Below are 18,523 nucleotides of genomic sequence, written 5' to 3' on the forward strand. Positions count from 1 at the left end.
CACATTTTCAATCCTGTATGTCCAGGTCTTTGCTCAATACTTAACATACCCTCAACAAATATTCTGAATGAATAAATTCATCAATGACCACTTTATAAGAAATTTAATGAAGTAGAAATTAAACATGAAAATGGGAATGGTAAAAACTTAAAATTGAATTAGAAACCTGTAGTTAATGTTAAAGTGAAGTCTTTGTATCTCTGAGTCAAAGGTTAATGGGGGACCAGAGTATGTGAGAAGAATAGATGATAATTTTGTAGTAAGAGATTTTACTTTTCTGAAGAAATAGGGACAAACATTGTTGATCCCCAACTTAACTAACCATTGATTTTTAACATGGACGTAGGAAAAAGGAGGTAAAAATGAGCATATACAGCCTACAGGAAAGAAAGAGTTATGCTTATGGAGATATCTGTAAACCCCAGGATGATGATTACCTGTGTAAGTAACCCTCTGTGCTTGGTCAAACAGAAGGCAAATGTGCTTTTATAATAATTCATCAGGTCATTTTTGGCCCCCAATTACTAGTTTACTCTAGTAACTTCACATGAAGAACTAAGTGACAATGATATGCATTCTGTGCTCTTTCTCATGATTGTTAAATCTGAGAATGTACATATTTCTTTATTTTTTTGGGGTCTGGTCATGGGGCCTGAACTCTGGGCCTGGGCACTATCCCTCAGCTCTTCAGCTCAAGGCTAGCGCTCTACCACTTGAGCCACAGCACCACTTCCAGCTTTTTTTCTTTTTTCTTATGTGGTGCTGAGGAATCGAACGTAGGGCCTCTGGCATGCAAGGCATGCGCTCTACTACTGAGCCACCTTCCAAGCCCCTGAATGTACATATTTCTTTACTAATTTTTGCTGCTCTTGCCTGAGATTGTGAGCAGTGTCAGAACTTCTTCATCAACAGCTACACTGTTCATGGGCCACCTATATTTGTAAGAGACAATGTGGTGGACAAGGGGCATTATGACCATTCAGTCCTCAGTCTGCCCACTGGGCTGAGAATTTGTCAGTACAGTATTCCTGAGGCTTGGCTTAGAGTATGGAATGAGGAATCTGATCTGCCATTGGGTTTGCACTTTAGCCCCTATGAGGGCTAGATCATAGAAGATGAAGATGCAGACAATAGGTACTCCTGGATGGTAAGAAATGCCCTCCCTTTCCCCACTTTCTCTAACTCCATGTGTCCCCCTGTGCCTCCAATGAAACATTGCTAGGACATGGACAAAATAGTTGTATGTGTTTGTGGAATCTGCATAAACATGGACATTCTGATTTAGGATCAAAGTATAGTGCATATAAACAGAGTGTGTTAGAGGCAAAGTGCATCCATGCTTAAGGAGCCTCATTTAGGACTATGATAAATCCCCTCAGATGTGTAGACGGCATCCTATGTGTTCACAACTGCTGAATCCATGCAGGCTCAAAGAGCATCACTGGACTCAAGTAATGTGATTTTGCCGATTATTACTCAAAAGCCTTTAGCTTGACTTTCTGAAACTCAGATCACAAAAAGGAGAAACGCTATGTGTAGATGCAAAAGATAAAACCCCGGCCATCTGGAGTGAGTCCAGCAGTCATTTTCATGGTTCCTAAGAAGATATTCTCCTCACAAGACTTGCACTGTGATCATCACACCTTTCTCAATGGATTCCCATATCTCCATTTTTCTTTTGCTGTACTTGGTGCTTTCAAAATTATGAATATTTGAGGGAAAAGAAATAAAAATATGAATAGTATAGCTGGGTTCCATAGCTCAACCTTTAATTTGGACTTTTGAGATAGAGATGATGAGATCTCAGTCTGATGCCAGTCCTAGCATAAAAGATTATAAGACCCCAATTACTTCCAATGGCTGAGCACGTTGGTGCACATTTGTTATCCCAGCTACAGTGGAAGTACAATGGCTGGATAAAGTGAAGTATCTCCAGCAACCCAGGCAAGCACAAGCAGGATGGCAACCCAGGCCAGCACAAGCAGGATGGCAACCCAGGACAGCAGGGGAAATAATACCTCAAAAATAAACTGCACATTGGTGGCTCAAACCTGGAAGTAGCTACTCAGAAAGCTCAGATATGAGTATCATGGTTCAAATCCAGCCCATGGAAGAAAGGCTGTGAAACTCTTATCTCCAATAATCCACCAGAAAATCAAAAGCGGCCCTGTGGCTCAAGTGGTAGAGCGCTTGCCTTGAGTTGAAGAGCTGAAGGACATTCAGGCACAGAGTTTAAGCCCCTGGACAGACAAAAAATACCTCAAAAATAAACAACACAAAAAGGGCTAGTGGTTCAAGTGGTAGAGTATTGTATTGCAAGAGTTAAGTTTAGTTACTGAGTTCAATCATTAGCTCTGCTATGTATGTATGTATGTATGTATGCATGTATGTATGCATATATATGTGTACTGTATCAAAATAAAGATTTCCATGAGAGACAAAATTAAGACATCAGAAGAAAAAGCAAAGGCCTAACTTCATTCATAGATCCTGCATCTATAAAGCACATACTGTATACGAGTCAAAGAATTACCCTCAGTAGTTGAATAAATCATATTCCCTGAGTAATTGCGAAACACATGTGGAGACAGAAATGACAATTTCATTGTAGGAGTATTTAACTATAATTTTTCTTCCTAGTTTTTGCAAATTACATAGTGCCCTAACAACCTACAAGAAAGAACTTTAGTCTATTAGGGCACACACAAACACGTAGAAGTAGAGTTGGAGCAGTGGTGAGGTTCAGAAAGCAGTGAATCTGTGATATGTCCTGCAGCCCTGTGCCATGGGGAACCATTGTCTTATCATGAAACGACATCATGAATAAACAAATTTCCCTCTATTGTCTTTATAAGACAAAGGGTTCTCTGAATTTCTATGGGAACATAGTGGCGACAGGTGCATGAGTGAGTCCAATCTAAGGAAAATTACTTGGGCCAAATGTCAAATGATGTGTGCTAATCTAGAAACAGAGTACATGTCCCCAACCAAATCTATGACATAAACTTTAACTCAATTTAGAGAATCTGGAAATCAATCTATTTTTGACAAATAAGGATTAAGAGAAGTCTGGAACTGGGCTTTGAAAACAGTGCACTTAGAGTTCTAGAGTGGATGAGTATTAGGAGTAGATCCAAAGGGAGCAGAAACTTACCCTCTTATGTTTCCTTCCTGTGCCTGCTTCAACTTTAGGTATATGAACTGTGGCAGGTAAGCTGAGAATCAGAATCCGAGGGCCTTTCAGTACGACAGGTAGATCTTCTACTAAACCTGTCATATCATCAAGGCAGTATGTGAGGTGCTTGTCTCGTATGGGGATGAGTATTGACAGCAACTGGGCAGTAAGTGGAAGAAAGAGCTCACAGCAGAAACAGATGGACCTCACTATGGTTCCTTAAAAAGGAAGAAAAGAAAAAAAAATTCTCTTTAGGAATTTTCGAATATCAACTCTTAGAACAAAAGGCAATTTAACGTGAGAAAAATTTCAAGTTAAGTACTTCTGAATTGAAAGATGCAGTTTGTGATACTTTATTAGGAAAATTTCCTTATTTTTAACTATTTGTCCTGATTTTACATTTTAAGAACTTCATATGTTTGAATGCAATACAAAATACTGTGCTAAAAGGCTTAGAGGCCAAACAAAGAACCTACCAGCTCTCTTTCAAGGAACCAGTTACTTCTGGCCATTGCAGTTTTTTCTTAATTCCCTCCATATTCGCAAATATTATGCATATGTCATTGTTCATTCATTACATAGTCTACATATTCTGTGAATATATTACTGGGAAGAAAATCAGTTAGAATGAGAGTTCCCATAGAGACTTATGTCTTTGACAAAAATGAATCCATCTTTTCTCAGGGCGTTTTGCTCTAGCCATGGTCCTCAATTCTTGGTTCCATGGCTGCAACTAGGCCTTACTTTTCTTCCTCACTAGAAACAACTAAAAAGTTTTTAGTAAGGATGTTCTTTCAGTAGAAAGGCCTGAGATGGAGAGAGGAAACAGCCCTGTGAATACCTCTGAGATGGCCTGTCATCAGCGTGGAGAAGTTGACTCCTGTAGTTGGAAGTGTCAGTGAGAGGACAAATAAGTTGGCAGTGATTTCAGAAACTCTAAGGAAAATATCTGCTACTGGAAAAAGAGTGTCAGTTCATGTTCTAAGAAAATGTAACAGTAAAAATAACTAAGAAATCAGACAGCCCTGATCTGTCCAGGAATCTCAGACTGCCCTGACCGATTATCTCCCAACTCTATCCGGAAGCAATGTAGGTCGGGAAATAATCCAGGAATAGCGCCCTCAGCATTCCTGTGATTGGCCCCACCTACCCCAACTTATAATATGCTTGCTATGTATGATTTAACCTATCCTGTAACTGCTAAGCTAGAAAGTCCCTGCCCTTACTGGAAATGATCATTCCCCAACCAATAAACTTAAGACTAGATTTACTCCGAACCACCGACCTATCACAAAATCAGTGTTGTAATGATCCTTCCACCTGCTTCATACACAATAAAAAAACCATGCTGAACAAGAGATTGGGACTCACAATTTCTGACCTGCTGTGTCAGGGAAGATTTGTGAGTCCAGCTCGAGCCATAATAAACGACCCTCCTGCATTTACATTGGCAACTGCTCTCTGCTGGCCTTTGGAGGGGTCTGTGTCCTGGTACATCAGCAGGAAGCAGGAGGACAGCGAGAGTCCAGAAGACAGGAGAGGCACAGGAATGAATGCACCTTTCCGTGGAGATGCCTGGGCCATGCTTATGAAGTTCCCAACATGCACGTGTTGGCCACCACGCAAGTCCCTGGAAGTCCCACTGGTCTGGAGCACACTGCCTGTTCTAGATCTACAGTCCGAACTTCCCCGGTGGCCCTGGACCTGGCTGGGCTGGAGCTGCACCCACCAGCCATGCTTCCTCCACCCTGTTGCGCATAGCCTCCCAGCCACTGCCTGGTCTTCAGCATCTATGCCAGTCTGGCTCTCTGGGGCAGGCTGAGGCTGAGGTGACCATTCCGGGTGCCCGTTCAAGTCGAGTGAGGCCAAAGCTGTGGTGGAGCCAGTCCTCACACACTTCCTGGTATGTCCAGAAAGGATTGAACGCCACTGGCCCAGTACTGCCGTCCTCTCCATCCCCAGAGTTTACCTCCATGTCCCCACCTTTGTTGTTGAAATTGTTCAGCCACTGTGATCTTAATTTTCATTGTCCTCCTTTGCAGTACTTGAGACTCCTTCCTCTTCTCACCAGGCCACCAGGCCCCATGGGATCCGCCCCAACAACCCCTCCTCACAGACACTCTCCACAATCAGGCAGCCTTTGGGCACGCTGCTTTCTGAGCCTCTGGCTTCCTGCCTCTTTCCTCGCTTTACCAGCTTCTGCCAAGGCCTCCTCTCCCCTCCACACTGCACCAAACCCCAACCCCAGTGTGGCCTCCCATGTGGCCTACACTCATCTCCCTACCATGCCCAATCCAACCCCAGTGTGGCCACTGCACTGGAGAAGACAACTAAGGTCCAGCAGCAGCAAAGATGCCACAGTGTACAGCTGGCTGAGAACGGGAGGCAGCATAGGTCTCTCTGATCATCTTCTCTTCACTTACTCAGTTATTAATTGAATTTAGTATTTAATTTTTGGTACACAAAATCTCATAAGTATCTTCTTATTAAGGCTTTGCAGAATAGCTGGTAGAAATGCAGTCCCAAAATTCCGATTGTGTGTTGTTTAATTTTTTTTGAGATTCTGAGATGTTTTAAGTAGTTATAATCATCATGAATTCTCATTTTCATAGCAGAGCGCTATTCGGAAAATAATTATTTATGCATCTATTATCAATTATTTACATGACTTGAAACTTAAAGTTTCAAATATTACAGGAAGATCTTTGATTCATGTTGAGTCTATGTGAGTAGGTTGAGCTGTTGAATACATTCATTGTGTGTGTGTGTGTGTGTGTGTGTGTGTGTGTGTGTGTGTGTAGGGGGTGTATATGTATTATTGAAATCAGGGATAAGGATGAGCACTGGTCTGAACTTGTTTCCTTTTTCTGAGATATATGGTATTTCTGTGTTTGTGGTAGGCTCTGACTGCTTGCCTTTGCCGGATGTGCACTTTGCAGTTTTTTTTTTTCAAATAAGCTTCTTATTTCTTATTGAGCAGATAGGGCTCTGATATTGCTTTGCCTTTAATCTGCCAGCTAGGATCTTATTTTCCTCTTTAAAAATTAACATACAATATAAATTTTATCCCCTGTCTGATTTTCCCTTTAATTTACATTTTGAAATAAGTAGTATAAGAAGTTTGATCTCTGTATTCATGAAGTTTGAATTTTCTGTTTAATGTAATAACTGCACACATTTGTTAGCACAAAGATCTTAAATTTCTTTTGTAGTTTTAGTTTAAAATACCCTCCTCCATGTTTTTAGCATGGGAAGACAAACAATTCCTAGTAAAAATGCTAACAATTTATCCTTTAACTATCAGATAATTCATAATTAATGTCTAGTGGCAAATGAATACATTTGCTGAATAAATTTCCTTGATAGACCCGTGAACAAAAATACCCCTCATAGGTGCTGAGAAGGTAGATCAGTGGTAGACAGATTACCTTGCATGCATGAGGCCCTGGGTTTGATTCCTCCTCACCAGGTAAGCAGAAAAAGCCAGAAGTGGTACTGTGGCTTGAGTGGTAGAGTACTAGTCTTGAGCTGAAGAGCTGAGGGCAGCGACCAGGCCTAGAGTTCACCACCAGCGACAAAAATAAATAAATAAACAAATAAATATATAAATGAATAAAAAAATAAAACAAACTCATACACAAGTAAATTAATTTCAAAGGTTGATTACTATTTTAGTTATGGGCAGGGTGCCAAGATATAGCAGACCTCTGTCCCAAAGCTTCAAGAAGGATTTCAACAGTTGACAAATATTGAAAACAAAAAGTAAAAAACATAGCTCTGCCAATAACATATAGAATCTCCATTCAAACAGAAAGAAGTACTATGAATGAAATACTTTTTATAACATTTGTTAAGAGATTTTGGCTCTATATTAATTATCATATCAATTGACCTTTGAAAACTCTATAGGTGGGCCTGTATCTCAAGGGCCTCTAACTAAAACTGGAGGAGAGAATCATCAACCTGGACTTTTAAAAATTTTTATTGTTAATGTAGTGGACATGCGGGTCACCATTTTGTAATTTAGATAATGAGTTCATTTCATGTTCCATAATCTCATCACTTCTTTGCTCTCTCTCTGTTTTTCCCTCCTTTCCCTGCCCACAAGTGGTATAGTTGATTGTCAACATAGTATCTACAGAGTATCACTGCTGCATTTGTTTCCTCGTTCTCCTTGAATTTCTGTGGCTCCCTCACTGCCCAGAAATGGATAAACAATAAAAGAAAAATCCATCGTTTCCAATTCCTTTAATTCATTTCAATATAAACATTAGTAGTTTTATGAGATTGTCAGGCTCTGTCTGCACATCCCGAACACTTATACTTCCTATTCCCAGTCATAACTCCCACCAGATTCTAAGATCCACAAAATAATTCTGTTCACTTTCCACACAAGAAGAAGCTGAGATTCAGAAAGGTTAAGTAACTTACTGGAAATACTGGGCTGAGCATAGTGGCTCACTCCTATAGCCTTACCTACTCTAGAGAGTGAAGATCATAATTTGAAACCAACCAAGGTTGACATATACCTTACATGTTTATCTCGTTAACCAGCAGAAGTCAAGAAATTGTGTGATTCAAGTGGTACAGCAAGAATGCCACCAGACTTGAATGGGAAACCTAAAGATAGTGCCAATAGGATAATTTTTAAGGACCAATGCTGCCCCATACAAAATCTCAGACACCACACACACACCTTTAAAAAGATGTTAGTACTGAAACCCAAATTGTTTTTTTAATTTTTATGTTTAGTTATTACCTTTATTGAGGTATGACTTGATAGACCTTGCTGATGAGCCACAATTTAGAACTTTGTTGTAATTATATCCATGTCTGTGCCAGAGAAACATTCTCCTCGTTGTCTTCTCCCGTTTCTAGCAATGATAAGTTGTCTCGTCTTGGCCCAGTTTCAAGTTCATTGTTCTAGTAGATCACAACCATCCTAATAACAAGGGTTATAGGTGGTAACTACTGTACTGGACAATACCTGCCTTGGGAAAATTGTTCAAATTTTTCCATTCAGTGGAGGTTGATAGGATACACCCATGATCACTTTGTGCTCAGTATTGGGAACTTTTTAGGTCCAGGAATTCAGGGCAAGCACTGTGTGGTATTTCATACTTGTTAACTTTAATTTCAGCTTCCTATTATCTACTTTAAGCATTGTGTGAAGAGAAAAATTGCCCCTAGGAGACAGAAACACAGTACTAACTGTTGTTCTCAAAACACAAGAGGAGGGAAAGAAGTTCTGAAAGAGGCATATAGCTTAGACAATGAGTTCTTAGAAACTTGGGCTGCCTGTTAATCTTAACTTCAACATAGAAAGTCAGAGCCTGCAGTGGCTTGTAAGCTCCATTTATATTCCTGAGCATGCGGCTCCCTTCCCCTCAGCCCTTCTGATCCTTTACATCAGGGTTTCTTAGTGTGTCTTAATGTGTTCCTGTTAGTTCAGTGGACAGGTTAAAAAATTAAGCATGCCCAACCATGGGTTTCCATTGCCCTAGTAGACGTTTTGCATTTTAGGACATTCCTTCCAGGGAACTCTCTTCTTGGGCCCTCATGTGCATATGATCACAGAAGCGAATGTCTCCCAAACCATGGAACGCAGTTGTTCAATGATGTTAACTCACACAGAGGCTCAGCCAGGTTGGGTTAGGAGCCTTTGTGAGAGGCCTTGGACTAGGCACTGTGGCAACACTGACAGTAATTCCTCAGAGCAATACCACTGATTAGAGGGCTATGGAGAGGTAAAAGGAGAGTGAATTTAACCAAGTTCTTATCTCAGATCGAGAGAAATAGATTAGACAGAATGATAAGAGAGTGATTTAAAAGAAAAGAAGAAAAATGGAAATAAAATTTTAAATTTTATTTAAACAGTGAAACACTTAAAAATTATGTAAGTTTAAAGAAATGGTATTGAGAGAAGGATAGAATCAGAGGAGGTGAGGGATAGGAGACATGAAAAACTAAAAAATAAAAGTGCTTAAAATTGGTTATTAAAAAATTAAGGCTGGGAAAGTGGCTCAGTGGTAGAGTGCTTGCCTTGCATGCATGAGGCTCTGGGTTCGATTCCTCAGCACCACATAAGCAGAAAAGGCTGGAAGTAGCGCTGTGGCTCAAAGTGGTAGAGCACTAGTCTTGAGGTGAAGAGCTGAGGGACAGTGCCCAGGCCCAGAGTTCAGGCCCCATGCCCAGGAAAAAACAAACAGACAAACAGGAAATTATATAGGTATAAAGATATAATATTGCTACTAAAGAATTATGCCTAAGAGCTTATGAATTGAGTAATAAATTTCTGGATTAAGTGTATATACCATGGGGTATAAGGTCTAATAATTGATGATGGGTATATATATGGGGATGAGCAGAATATCAATTAAGTCACTCAAAAAAGAAAGAAAGAGTAAAAAACAGAAAATAAAAAAGTACCAAAAGATCAGAAGATACAAAAAAAAGCACACACACACATATACCTAAAATAAAAATTATGAGAGGAAAAGAAAGATTAATAGAAAACAATTTTTAAAAAGGTACAAAAAGAGTTATTTTTTGGAGAGGGGATGGGAAGATCCTTTATCTCCACTGTGTCCATAACCAGTCTCTTGGTGCAGTCTCAGGTCTGCTTGTGGTGTATGGTTTTCCTGTGGCTTGACTGGATTCTTAAGTCAGTTTGTTTGAGCAGGCAGAAAAATGCTGTGATTTACCCAGGATTTTGTGATCCTCTTTCCAGGCTAGTTCAATGGGAGGGAGATCTGCTTTGAGTATCACAAAACAGGGAGATGGCTGTTTCCTCTAGTTTCGAGATGCTGTGATGAGGATAGGTTCTGGGTAGGGTTGAGGTTTTTCAGCAAACTAGCTTTTCCCTGAGGGGCTAGCTCCAGAGACACTCCAAGAGCCCAGCCTGGATCCATTCTCAGGGTTTGTGTTTACTGAATTTTAGTTGATTTTCTAGGCTGCTGTAGGGAGGGGCAGCCTCTGGTTCTGTTTACACAGTGAAGAAAGTCTCTCCTAAGGTGGGAGGCGGATCTTCCTCTGTCTGGGCTGGGTGATTTTCCCCTGGGTGGAGCTGAGCCTGGCAGGTTAGGTCAGGTTCTTGTGACCTGCTAAATGACTCTTTTCTTTTCTTCCAAGGCCTGAGTTGTAGCTAGTTGCTCAGAGGGGCCTTTGTCAGTATGGAAGATGGAGATCTCTGGTGGTTGGGGAGGGATGGCTTTCCTTCCTCTGCTCCCTGAGAAGGAGTGAGGATGTCAGGTTTTTACTCATTCCAGAGTGTTGTTTCCTGAGTTGTCTCTGGTGTGTGATCTGCAGGATGAAGATATCTGCTCTTTGTCAGTTCTTGCTGGTGATGAGTAGAATCTGCTCACCCTCTGTGTCTGGTGCTGTTTCTCTCTGTTATAGGTATGGCCACTACGGCCACTGTCACTGCCGCCACATCCGTTGCAGCCTTGGCTACCGGCAAGTGATCAGTTTTGCCTCCTTGTGTGGATTTTCCCTCTCTGGCCAAACTCTCTGTACCTGATGGCACACTTGGGGTGATTCTGTAGCCTAGGACTGTTCACTAAACAGTGTTTTGGAACACTAAAACTGCTTTCTATGCTGGAGCTTGTTTAGCCTCCAACTTCTCCTTTGCCATCTGCCTCTGAACATCTCTAATGAGATTCTTATCTCCAATTAGCAATCAGAAAACTAGAAGTGGACTCTGGTGGAGTGCTTCACTTCAGTTGAAGAGCTCAGGGACAGCACCGAGAGTTCAAGTCCCATGACTGATAAAAAATAGAAAGAAAGAAAACAAGTGAGTGCCCAGAGCCAGTGGCTCATACCTGTAAGTCTAGTTAGTCAGAAGGCTGAGATCTAAGGATCAAGGTTCAACACCAGCTTGGTCAGGAAAATCTATGAGATTCTTATTTTCATTTAACCACAGAAACCCATAAGTGACCATGTAACTCAAAGTGGTAGAGCACTAGCTTTGAGCACAAAAGTTCAGGGGCAAGATCCAGGACCTGAGTTCAAGCCCCACAACTGACAGAAAAAAAAGAAAAAGGAATGAGAAGCTACCTTAATGAAATAACTAGACAAGTACAATATACGGAATAATTCCTCCCTTCCTTCTTTTCTTCCTTCCATATGTTCACATCCTTCCCTCGGTTTTATCCTAGAACTTAAACTCAGGGCCTCATGTACTTTAGGTAGGTGCTCTACCAGTTCAGCCATACACCTGCTTTTTTTGCATTAGTCATTTTTATTTTTGTTGGTCATGTGTCTTAAACTCTGTGCCTGGGTGCTGTCCCTGAGCTCTTCAGCTCAAGGCGAATGCTTTACTGCTTGAGCCACAGCACCACTTCTGGTTTTCTAATTGTTTATTGGAGATGAGTCTCACGGACTTTCCTGCCTGGGATGGCTTTGAACTGTGATCTACAGATCTCAGCCTCCTGAGTAGCTAAGACTACAGGCATGAGTCACCTGCACCCAGCTCTGCTTGAGACATTTTTGTGGTATGGTTTTATGTTTATGACCAGGCCATCATGGACCACAATCCTTCTTTTTACCCTTTCTGAGTAGATGAAATAAAAAGCACAATGCATTGGTTTCAGATATTGATTGAGATCCAATATTGTGAATGTTTTGCCTGGGCTAGCATCAAATCATAGTCCTCTCTGCATTAGTCAACACACAGCAGATAGCATTACAAGTGTGAGCTCCCATGCTTGGTTCAAATTTCTGACGACTAAAACATATGAATAAAATTTTAATAATTTCAAATGATGAATTTGGGGACAATGGGTGCTCTTACTTGCCTAGTTTCAAATTTCACCAAAAGTCCCAAATATTAACTTTTGATTTCCTGGAGTAAATCAAATAAGAAGATAAACTTTTATTTTATTTTATTTTTTATTTTTGTGGGTCCGGTCATGGGGCCTGAACTCTGGGCCTGGGTGCTGTCCCTCAGCTCTTCAGCTCAAGGCTAGTGCTCTCTACCACTTGAGCCACAGCACCACTTCTGGATTTTTTTCTTTTTGCTTATGTGGTGCTGAGGAATTGAACCCAGGGCCTCAGGCATGCAAGGCAAGCACTCTACCACTGAACTACCTTCCCAGCCCAAACTTTTAAAAGCAATTAACTAAAGAAAAAATTTAAACAGAAAACATCCTTACCATTACAACTTTGGATTTAACACCTTGTCAAACATTGCTTATATCATAGTTGTTTTTTTCTGGGCAGTATATTCCATACATGAATCATGCCACCACCAAAGTCGAGGGCTAAACAGCCTATTGGCTGTAGCTACACATACAAGGGAAGGCATGGCCCAGCAGCATTGTAGGTGGTAATGTCCCAACATAGGACTTGAAGGGTTAGGGCAGCTTAAATAGAGCTTTTTCCTTAGGAATAATACTCTATTAAGCCATACCTCTTTTTCTGGGTTTATCACTGATTAATTGGAGACAAGTCTCATGGACTTTCCTGCTTGGGCTGGCCTGAAATCATGTTTCTCAGATCTCAGCCTCCTAAGCTGTGAGGATTATAGGCATGAGCCACCAATGTCTAAATCAATTATTCCTTTAACAAAAATCAAAATGGCTACAGTATGGTTTAACAGAGAGCTTGAATCCTTATCAGTTTTGCTCCTGACCTGCTATTCTAATAGGACCCCACAAAATTCACATTCAATTCTCCACTGAAGTAGAGGGTATCCATTGCATGCTCTGCAGCATCATAAATCACTTGCTGGTGAGGAAAAATACCTCTTTTCCATAGGAAATGCTCAATAAATTCTGATTATTGAATAATCATAAACCTAGGAGATGGAAAATACCACTATCCAATCACATTTTTTTTTTGTTCATTGTGGTACTTGAACTCAGGGTCTGGGTACAGTCCCTGATCCATTTTCTAGCACTCTACCACTTGAGCCACAACCCCACTTCTGTGTTGATTTTTTGTTGTTATTGTTCATGGGGCCTGATATCTGGGTCTGGGCGCTGTCTCTCAGCTCTTCAGCTTATAGCTAGCACTCTACCAATTGAGCCTTAGCACCACTTCCAGCTTTTTCTGCTTATGTGGTGCTGAGGAATTGAACTCAGGGCCTCATGCTTGCAAAGCAAGCACTCTACCACTGAGCCAACTTCTTAGCCCCCCACTTCCGGTTTTTGAGTGATTCACTGGACCTAAGTATCTCATAGGGACTTTTCTGCCCGGGCTGGGTTTAAAACATAATCTTTCCATCTCAACTTCCTGAGTGAGATTATAGGCATGAGCCATCTGTCCATGGCTCCATCCACATTTTTATACAAGTGAATAAAGCTCATTGATAAAGTGTCTTCCTCTTTAACCAAAAGCAGGTAAATAACCAAAATTGAATTTGAAATTCAGTTGAATCTGAGTCTATATTCTTAACAACTGGGTTGTAAGTTATTTGATCTTTGCACAGGTTTGTTAGTAGATACAGCACAAATGTCATGAATTTTCTATTTCAAATGGCCCATGACACAAAGTTGGGTGTGGTATGGTAAGCCTGTAATTCCATCACTTGGGAGGCTTAAGCAGAAGCCTGGTAAGTTCAAGACCATTTTGGCTATGTAGTAAGATGCCATCTCAGAAGGGCAGAAAGTAAATGGCTCCTGAATATATAAGCCTTGGTAGTTACTTTCCCATCTTCTGTGTCTACAATGAGAAGCTTAAGACTCTCCAAGGCCAAACAGAAAGCATGACCCAAAAGACTAACCCAAAACACCTGGATACCAGTTGTGTCGACTCATTCTTGGGCCAATAAAGTGTCACCCAAAGGCACTATTGAATAGTTGGGTCTATGTCCCCTCTTCTTCTCTCCAGAAGAGCCATTTCAAAATCATCATTCCTAGAAATGAGAAGACAGCAGTGATATTAGGATTTCCATTCCAGCATATTTACAGGTCAGTGAGCACTTAGACATTGGCAACTATAATATTAAGTGACTAGCAAGTGGTGCACAGTACCTGAAGAAACTCATAGTTCATAGAATATGTTCTGTGAATTAGAACTAATTAAGTTTGCTACCATAGCTACAGCAGGTGCAGTACCAGTTTGGGGATGGCAGCAGCATCCTTAGCTCCAGCCCCTTGACCTCTGGAGTGCATCATGAAACCCAGCCACCCTTCACAAAGGCCGAGAGAGAAGGGGGCCACCATAGAATGCTAAGCTCTTATGGTATGTCATGAGACCACCACCTCACTTCTGTTTCCTGGCTGGATAAGTTGGGGCTGCATGCCTGTGTCACTTCACTCCTGATTCTGGTCTGGGTAGGTAGGTGCCGTGTGCCTGTACCACCTCACTCTCGCTTCTGGTCTGGCTGCTTGGGGGCCCGTGCCCGTGTCACCTCACTCCTACTTCCAGTCTAGGTGAGTGGGGGGTAGTGTGCTTGTGTCACCACACTCCTGCTTCTGGTGTGCATGAGTAGGGGAGTAGGGGTCATGGTGCCTGTGTCACCTCACTGCTGATTCTGGTCTGGGTGGATAGGAGCCATGTGCTTGCACCGCCTCACTACTGCTTCCTGGCTGGATGAGTCTGGGCTAATGCCCTTTTCACCTCACTCCCGCTTCATTTCTGGGTGAGTGGGGGCCATGTACCTATGTTTCCTCACTCCTGCTTCAGGTCTGAGTGAGTGGGGGTTGTGTGCCTGTGTTACCATACTCCTGCTTTTGGTCTAGGTGAATAGGGGAGTAGGGGCCATGTGTCTGCACCACCTAACTCGTACTTCCAGTCTGGGTCGGTCCGATTAGCTCTGAAGTAATTACTCTCGCCAGATGCTGTTTACCATCATGGACTGCAGCCCATGCCAGAGGTTAGACGTTTCCAATTATCATAGCAAAGCATGACATTAAGGGATTAAGATGGCACCATGCTAGGTTTAAGAACTATGTTATAAAATTGTGCATGTGTGTGCACATGTGCACTGGTCTTGGGCCTTGAACTCAGGGTCTGAAGTGAATCTGAGATATTTGATTAAGGTAGAGCTCTACTGCTTGAGCCACAGCCCAACATATTGCATTTTTGTGGTTAATTGGGACTAAAATTCTCCCAGATTTTCCTGTCTGGACTAGCTTTGAACATTATCCTCGGATCTCAGACTTTTCAGTAGCTAGGATTTACAGGTGTGAACTATGGGCGCCTCTGCTTGATTGCCATCCAGAGAGAATTGTGCTTAGTAAGTGTTCTGGAGTAAAAAGATTTGAACTCTTCAAATGAGCAGTGGTGAAAATACTCAGGTTCTAGCCTGGCATTGGTGGATCAGGCCTCTAATTCTACAGATTCAGGAATGTGAAATCTGAGAATTGCAGTTTGAAATCATTGTGTGGAGGACAGAGTCCTTGAGACTCTTTATCTCCAACGAACTACCACAAACCCGGAAAGTGGCATTGTAACTAAGTGGTAGAGCACCAACCTTGAACAAAAACGCTCAGGGACAGCACTTAGGCCGTGAGTTCAAGTCCAATGAGCACAAAAACGAAACAAATCAAGAAAAAAGCCTGGGTTCTTCAGTAAGAGTTTATCATTATAAATATCACTTTCCCATTATATTAAGCTCTGTCATAGGTACATGAATTTTAGGGTATTAAGAAACTTAGCTAAAAATATAGGCAGCATTGTGTGTGTGTGTGTGTGTGTGTGTGTTTGTGTTTGCCAGTAATGAGGCTTGAACCTGGGTCCTTAATCTCGATTGGATTTTTTTCCATTAAGGCTGGTACTCTGCCACATGGTCCATAGCTCTACTCCCAGATCTTTTTAATTCTTATTTGGAGATAACAGTTTTACACACTTTTCTGCCTGTGGAGGCCGATTCTGGAATGTGATTATTTGAATCCTGGTATAAAATATGTGTGTGCATATAGCTCTACTATAAGGCTGACTTACATTTCTTCAGGTGTATATGTAGGATTAATAGGCATTCTGCTTAGGCAGACATGAAATTTCAACATAGATTTGATTTGCATTTCCTTGATTATTAAAGATGTTGAATATTTTCATGTATTCCTTAGACACCTATATCTGTTTTGGGGAATGATCTAATCAATTCACTTGCCTATTTATTGATAAGATTGTTCTTAGGTTGTTTCATTTTTTTGAGTCCATACATCTAGATTTTAGGATTTCTTCTGTTACTCAAAAGGCAGGAGTTTAGGCTTATTTTACTTAATCTTAGCAAAGATGACTTGTGAGCTTCAAATTATTTAATAGACGATTGATTAAAAATGATCAGAAGGATGTGGCTTGCACAGGAGAGTGCCTGCCAACAACTACAAGTTCTGAACTCAGACTTCAAGGTCTATAAAAAAAGAGATATATTTTATTATTTTAAAACAATAAAATTTAATCAGTTATATACTCTCAAAATATGTAATTCTAAATATTTCATTATTATTCATGGTAAAACTATTGCAAATTTTAGCATAAGCTAACAATTTTAGTTTCTATTTTTTCCTTGGTAATCATTCAAGCCAACAAAACTGATAAAATACAGCTTTGGCCAGGTGGTGGTGGCTCATGTCTGTATTTCTAGCTACTCAGGAGGCTGACATATGAGGATTGCAGTTCAAAGTCAGCCTGAGCAGCAAACTCTGTGAGGCTCATCTCTAAATAACCACCAGAAAAATAGAAGTAGTGCTGTGGCTCAAGTGGTAGAGTGCTTTCCTTGAGCTGAATAGCTGAGAGACTTCCCCCAGGCCACAAGATCAAGCCCCATGACCAACCAAAAACAAAACAATACAAAACAAAAATCCAACTTTATAGGAAGAGGAAGAACCTCCAAGTTTTTATTCAAGATTTTTTAATGCTTGTGGGAAATGATTTATCCGGTAGAAAGTGGACAGCTTATATCTGAAATTGTGATAAAATTGTTACTATGTGGTTGATTTTCTCCCATTTATAATTTCATTCATCTAACATTGTTTAAGATGAAAAATCCATCAAGGACATGACATACTATTTGGCAAAACTGGTAAGTTGAAATGACTATTTTTTTCCCAAGTTTGGCAAAGTAACTGTGGTTTTCCTTCCCTCCCCAGGATTTGAACAATGAAAAAAATTTTCCCAAAAGTGAGGAAGACAGCTCATATTCAAATAATTCGAAGATAATGAAAAGAATGTTTAAGACACATAATATATTTAATTTTGAACCTTCCTCTCAAGAAACTTCCAATAAACTTAGCAAAAATTGGTTATAGGTATTTATATCAAAGAGCTCACTGCAGGTGCCTCATACCTATAATTTGTTACTCAGAAGGATGAGATCTGGGATTGAGATTGGAGCCAGCATGGAAAAGCAATAATTGCATGGATGATGTCCCCTGCTGTTAGATCATATGTGCCTTCCTCCCATCCTCAATGTGAAGCTGTCTCCCCACATTACCATCCTCCTGAAATATTGACATTATCATTGTAATTTTTGGTTTTCTCCTTCAGCATGAAAGGTTCATGGAGCAGGCCACTTGCAGCTGTATTCACATCTGTTTCTCCAGTTGCCTACAACATTGCTTGGTCCTTAGTGCTTAGTAGCCTTGTGTAGATGAAACTGCCCTGCTCATGTAATCTCAGAATTCAGTCAGGAAATATCATCAAGCTGTGATCTTGTGGTTAATAGTTAATTCTTCTAATTATTTTTTTCTTCTTTGTGTATCTAAAGTCCATGTAAGGGTGAGATCAGTGGCTGACACCTATCTGTTGTAATGGCAAAGTTGACTGTGACATCATAGAAGTTTATTGTGAAGCTGCATGAAGACTCATCTACCAAAGCACTGCAAATCGTAGCCTTCCACATCCAGGGGTAGATTTAACAGCTCTGCAATCAAACCATCATTCGCTCTCTGCTGGATTCAGACTCAGCCTCCTATTTAAAATAAAGAAAAATTCAAGACATGTTTTTTATGTCACTGAATTATGGAAATGTCCCTCCAAACAAAAAAATAAGAATGCCATTAGTGGAATGTAAATACAAGGCAAGGAATAAAACAAGCATAAAATTTCCTAGGGAAAAAATCAAAAGTTGCATCTGCTACAAAAGTTGGTCCTTAAAACTAGGACTGGATTCTGACACCAGTAATCCTAATATAATATAAGGTAATGAAAGTTTTATTTTTGTGCCAGTCCAGGGGTTTGAACTTGCACTCAGAGCTCTGAGTTCTCTTGCTCAAGGCCAACAATTTACTACTTGAGTCATAGCTCCACTTCTTGTATATTTGGTGGTGTAGTGGTAATAAGTATTTCCCACATTTTTCTGCCTGTGCTGGCTTCAAATTGTGATCCTCGATGTCAGCCTCCTGAGGAGGATTACAGGCATGAGCCACCAGTACCAAGCTAAAAGTTACTTTTGTGAAA

At 40.8% G+C, this 18,523-nt stretch overlaps 1 pseudogene; it reads left to right on the forward strand.

Annotated features, from left to right (window-relative positions):
* Nucleotides 1-346: 346 nt before the first annotated feature.
* LOC122102996 lies at nt 347-14,550 on the forward strand (annotated as a pseudogene).
* The last annotated feature ends 3,973 nt before the right edge of the window (nt 14,551-18,523 follow it).

The sequence above is a fragment of the Dipodomys spectabilis genome, unplaced genomic scaffold, assembly GCF_019054845.1.
Source record: "Dipodomys spectabilis isolate Male_0828 unplaced genomic scaffold, ASM1905484v1 ptg001231l, whole genome shotgun sequence".
NCBI lineage: Eukaryota > Metazoa > Chordata > Mammalia > Rodentia > Heteromyidae > Dipodomys > Dipodomys spectabilis.